Source organism: Rhipicephalus microplus, unplaced genomic scaffold, assembly GCF_043290135.1.
Source record: "Rhipicephalus microplus isolate Deutch F79 unplaced genomic scaffold, USDA_Rmic scaffold_312, whole genome shotgun sequence".
NCBI lineage: Eukaryota > Metazoa > Arthropoda > Arachnida > Ixodida > Ixodidae > Rhipicephalus > Rhipicephalus microplus.
The window spans coordinates 41355-47500 of NW_027464880.1; positions in this window are offsets into that span (position 1 = coordinate 41355).

Here is a 6146-nt window from a genome sequence, read left to right on the forward strand (position 1 = left end):
GGTTACCCGAGCTCGACCAGCAAAAAAGAAGGTCGAAAAAAAATTTTTTTTTTCTGCGTCTGCCGGGGTGCCCCTATAATAGCAGCGATAAGCACCCAGACCGCCGTGGGTCGCTCGCCCCGGCTGACGTGGTTTTTCGTACTCCTGCAGCGGTCGCCGTCAAGCACGTCCAAATACGCCACTTTCGTGGGCGCTTTCGCGCTCTTTCGCGTCGCCGGTGTGCCAGCACTCACTCTGCCAAAAACGGCCAACATCCGAGCGGCGGTTCCCACTTTTGCGTCGGCGTCGTAAACCCCGCCCCGGCAGACGCGGTTTGCCCTACTCGTTCGACGGTCGCCGGCGAGCGCGTCGAAAGACGCCGATATCGTGCGCTAATTGGCGCTCCTTGGCTTCTCCGGAGTGCCGCCACTCACTCCTCCAAAAACGGCGAAGATCCGAGCGGCGTTCTCCACTTTCGCATCGGCGTCCCGAACTCCGCCCGGGCTGACGCGGTTTACCGTACTCGTGCGACGGTCGCCGCCGGGCACGTCGAAAGACGCCGATATCGTGCCGTAATCGGCCCCGTTTGGCTTCGCCCGAGTGCCAGCACTCACTCGGCCAAAAACGGCGAACATCCGAGCAGCGTTTCCCACTTTCGCATCGGCGTCCCGAAGCCCGCCCCGGCAGACGCGGTTTGCCCTACTCGAGCGACGGTCGCCGGCGATCACGTCGAAAGGCGCCGAATTCGTGCACGAATCGATGCTTCTTGGTCTCGCAGGAGGGCCGCCACTCACTCCTGCAAAAACGGCGAAGATCCGAGTTGCGCTTCCCACTTTTTCGTCGGCGTCCCGAACTACGCCCCGGCTGACGCGGTTTACCGTACTCGTGCGACGGTCGCCGGCGGGCACTTCAAAATACGCCGATTTCGTGGGCGCATTCACGCTGTTTCGCTTCCCCGGAGTGCCAACACTCACTCTGCCGAAAGCGGCGATCATCCGAGCGGCGGTTCCCACTTTTGCGTCGGCTTCGCAAACGGCGCCCCGGCAGACGCGCTCGTGCGACGTACTCGTGCGACGGTCGCCGGCGAGCACGTCGAAAGACGCCGATATCGTGCTCGAATCGACCCCGTTTCGCTTCGCCGGAGTGCTGCCAGTCACGGCGCAGAAAACGGCGAACAAGTGTTTTTTTTTTTTTCCTAGAATTTGTGTTATAGAAGGCACATTTGATATCGGACGATAATTTTCAACTTTATCACGCGCACCGATTTTCGTGTAGAGGTTTGCAAGTTTATGGGAATTTCTCCACTTGGAATAATGCGATTTAGTAGTACTACGAGAACTTCATGGATGTACTCAAGGGTACGGGGCAAGTCAGTTACGTCAACACCTGCAGATTTTTTACACTTCAAACTGAAAATTGTTGGTTGTGAGTCCTCGTGTGATATTAAAGGCCGATTCGCTAACACATAGAACAAAGAAAGAAAGGAAGAAAAAACGCCCGCGCTCGCTCAAGAAACCTGGGTTCGCAACAAGTGGCAACAACAAGCAACCGAGCGAGTGCGCCAAAACCCGTGGCGGCCGAACAAACGCGAAGTCCCAACCGCGTCAGCCGGGGCGGCACGGGACAGGAAAAATCACTTCAGCCGGGGCGGCGGGGCACCGAATAAACCTCGTCACCTCGTCGCAGGATAAAAGAGGAAACAAAAAGTCTAAACAGCGTCTGCTGGAGCGAATGCGTAATAAAACAACAACAACAACAAAAAAAAAACACCCGCGCTCAAGAAGTCTGCAATCCTCACAAAAGGCGACTGTGACCGAGCAGCGTCAGCCGGGGCCGTGCGGAAACGGAAAAACCGCGACTACCGGGGCGTCGAGGCACCGAAAAATCCACTTCAGCCGCGGCGAAAAAAAAAAACAAAAAGAAAGACGGAGGGGGGGGGGGGGAACCACGTCTGCCGGGGCGAAGGAAAAAAAAAAACGCGTCTGCCGGGGCGAGCCCGGGTGCGGCACCACCGGGAAAACTGTGGCAAACAGACATGGCGATCGAGTGAGTGGGCCGCCAGCCAGGCTCAGCCAAAAAGTGCAAAGTCCGAACTGCGTCAGCCGGGGCGGCAAAAACCGCGTCAGCCGGGGCGGCGCAAAAAACCGCGTCTGCCGGGGCGGCACGAAACCGCGTCAGCCGGGGCGGGGCGAAAACTGCGTCAGCCGGGGCGAAAAGAAAAAAAAAAACGCGTCTGCCGGGGCAAGCCCGGGTGCGGCACCACCGGGAAAACTGTGGCAAACAGACATGGCGATCGAGTGAGTGGGCCGCCAGCCAGGCACAGCCGAAAAGTGCAAAGTCCGAACCGTGTCAGCCGGGGCGACGCAAAAACCGCGTCAGCCGGGGCGGCGCGAAAACCGCGTCAGCCGGGGCGGCACGAAACCGCGTCAGCCGGGGCGGCGCGAAAACTGCGTCAGCCGGGGCGGCGCGAAAACCTCGTCAGCCGGGGCGAGCGAAAAGGGGGGGGGGGAACCACGTCTGCCGGGGCGAAAGAAAAAAAAAACGCGTCTGCCGGGGCGAGCCCGGGTGCGGCACCACCGGGAAGACTGTGGCAAACAGACATGGCGATCGAGTGAGTGGGCCGCCAGCCAGGCTCAGCCCAAAAAGTGCCAAGTCCGAACTGCGTCAGCCGGGGCGGCAAAAACCGCGTCAGCCGGGGCGGCGCGAAAACCGCGTCTGCCGGGGCGGCGCGAAAACTGCGTCAGCCGGGGCGAGCCCGGGTGCGGCACCACCGGGAAAACTGTGGCTAACAGACATGGCGATCGAGTGAGTGGGCCACCAGCCAGGCTCAGCCAAAAAGTGCCAAGTCCGAACTGCGTCAGCCGGGGCGGCAAAAACCGCGTCAGCCGGGGCGGCGCAAAAAAACCGCGTCTGCCGGGGCGGCACGAAACCGCGTCAGCCGGGGCGGCGCGAAAACTGCGTCAGCCGGGGCGAAAGAAAAAAAAAAACGCGTCTGCCGGGGCGAGCCCGGGTGCGGCACCACCGGGAAAACTGTGGCAAACAGACATGGCGATCGAGTGAGTGGGCCGCCAGCCAGGCACAGCCGAAAAGTGCTAAGTCCGAACTGCGTCTGCCGGGGCGGCACGAAACCGCGTCAGCCGGGGCGGCGCGAAAACCGCGTCTGCCGGGGCGGCACGAAACCGCGTCAGCCGGGGCGGCGCGAAAACTGCGTCAGCCGGGGCGAGCCCGGGTGCGGCACCACCGGGAAAACTGTGGCAAACAGACATGGCGATCGAGTGAGTGGGCCGCCAGCCAGGCACAGCCGAAAAGTGCTAAGTCCGAACTGCGTCTGCCGGGGCGGCACGAAACCGCGTCAGCCGGGGCGGCGCGAAAACCGCGTCTGCCGGGGCGGCACGAAACCGCGTCAGCCGGGGCGGCGCGAAAACTGCGTCAGCCGGGGCGAGCCCGGGTGCGGCACCACCGGGAAAACTGTGGCAAACAGACATGGCGATCGAGTGAGCGGGCCGCCAGCCAGGCACAGCCGAAAAGTGCTAAGTCCGAACTGCGTCAGCCGGGGCGGCAAAAACCGCGTCAGCCGGGGCGGCGCAAAAAACCGCGTCTGCCGGGGCGGCACGAAACCGCGTCAGCCGGGGCGGCGCGAAAACTGCGTCAGCCGGGGCGAAAGAAAAAAAAAAAACGCGTCTGCCGGGGCGAGCCCGGGTGCGGCACCACCGGGAAAACTGTGGCAAACAGACATGGCGATCGAGTGAGTGGGCCGCCAGCCAGGCACAGCCGAAAAGTGCTAAGTCCGAACTGCGTCTGCCGGGGCGGCACGAAACCGCGTCAGCCGGGGCGGCGCGAAAACCGCGTCTGCCGGGGCGGCACGAAACCGCGTCAGCCGGGGCGGCGCGAAAACTGCGTCAGCCGGGGCGAGCCCGGGTGCGGCACCACCGGGAAAACTGTGGCAAACAGACATGGCGATCGAGTGAGTGGGCCGCCAGCCAGGCACAGCCGAAAAGTGCTAAGTCCGAACTGCGTCTGCCGGGGCGGCACGAAACCGCGTCAGCCGGGGCGGCGCGAAAACCGCGTCTGCCGGGGCGGCGCGAAAACTGCGTCAGCCGGGGCGAGCCCGGGTGCGGCACCACCGGGAAAACTGTGGCAAACAGACATGGCGATCGAGTGAGTGGGCCGCCAGCCAGGCACAGCCGAAAAGTGCAAAGTCCGAACCGTGTCAGCCGGGGCGACGCAAAAACCGCGTCAGCCGGGGCGGCGCGAAAACCGCGTCAGCCGGGGCGGCACGAAACCGCGTCAGCCGGGGCGGCGCGAAAACTGCGTCAGCCGGGGCGGCGCGAAAACCTCGTCAGCCGGGGCGAGCGAAAAGGGGGGGGGGGGGAACCACGTCTGCCGGGGCGAAAGAAAAAAAAAACGCGTCTGCCGGGGCGAGCCCGGGTGCGGCACCACCGGGAAGACTGTGGCAAACAGACATGGCGATCGAGTGAGTGGGCCGCCAGCCAGGCTCAGCCCAAAAAGTGCCAAGTCCGAACTGCGTCAGCCGGGGCGGCAAAAACCGCGTCAGCCGGGGCGGCGCGAAAACCGCGTCTGCCGGGGCGGCGCGAAAACTGCGTCAGCCGGGGCGAGCCCGGGTGCGGCACCACCGGGAAAACTGTGGCTAACAGACATGGCGATCGAGTGAGTGGGCCACCAGCCAGGCTCAGCCAAAAAGTGCCAAGTCCGAACTGCGTCAGCCGGGGCGGCAAAAACCGCGTCAGCCGGGGCGGCGCAAAAAAACCGCGTCTGCCGGGGCGGCACGAAACCGCGTCAGCCGGGGCGGCGCGAAAACTGCGTCAGCCGGGGCGAAAGAAAAAAAAAAACGCGTCTGCCGGGGCGAGCCCGGGTGCGGCACCACCGGGAAAACTGTGGCAAACAGACATGGCGATCGAGTGAGTGGGCCGCCAGCCAGGCACAGCCGAAAAGTGCTAAGTCCGAACTGCGTCTGCCGGGGCGGCACGAAACCGCGTCAGCCGGGGCGGCGCGAAAACCGCGTCTGCCGGGGCGGCACGAAACCGCGTCAGCCGGGGCGGCGCGAAAACTGCGTCAGCCGGGGCGAGCCCGGGTGCGGCACCACCGGGAAAACTGTGGCAAACAGACATGGCGATCGAGTGAGTGGGCCGCCAGCCAGGCACAGCCGAAAAGTGCTAAGTCCGAACTGCGTCTGCCGGGGCGGCACGAAACCGCGTCAGCCGGGGCGGCGCGAAAACCGCGTCTGCCGGGGCGGCACGAAACCGCGTCAGCCGGGGCGGCGCGAAAACTGCGTCAGCCGGGGCGAGCCCGGGTGCGGCACCACCGGGAAAACTGTGGCAAACAGACATGGCGATCGAGTGAGTGGGCCGCCAGCCAGGCACAGCCGAAAAGTGCTAAGTCCGAACTGCGTCAGCCGGGGCGGCAAAAACCGCGTCAGCCGGGGCGGCGCAAAAAACCGCGTCTGCCGGGGCGGCACGAAACCGCGTCAGCCGGGGCGGCGCGAAAACTGCGTCAGCCGGGGCGAAAGAAAAAAAAAAACGCGTCTGCCGGGGCGAGCCCGGGTGCGGCACCACCGGGAAAACTGTGGCAAACAGACATGGCGATCGAGTGAGTGGGCCGCCAGCCAGGCACAGCCGAAAAGTGCTAAGTCCGAACTGCGTCTGCCGGGGCGGCACGAAACCGCGTCAGCCGGGGCGGCGCGAAAACCGCGTCTGCCGGGGCGGCACGAAACCGCGTCAGCCGGGGCGGCGCGAAAACTGCGTCAGCCGGGGCGAGCCCGGGTGCGGCACCACCGGGAAAACTGTGGCAAACAGACATGGCGATTGAGTGAGTGGGCCGCCAGCCAGGCACAGCCGAAAAGTGCTAAGTCCGAACTGCGTCTGCCGGGGCGGCACGAAACCGCGTCAGCCGGGGCGGCGCGAAAACCGCGTCTGCCGGGGCGGCACGAAACCGCGTCAGCCGGGGCGGCGCGAAAACTGCGTCAGCCGGGGCGAGCCCGGGTGCGGCACCACCGGGAAAACTGTGGCAAACAGACATGGCGATCGAGTGAGTGGGCCGCCAGCCAGGCACAGCCGAAAAGTGCTAAGTCCGAACTGCGTCTGCCGGGGCGGCACGAAACCGCGTCAGCCGGGGCGGCGCGAAAACCGCGTCTGCCGGGGCGGCACGAA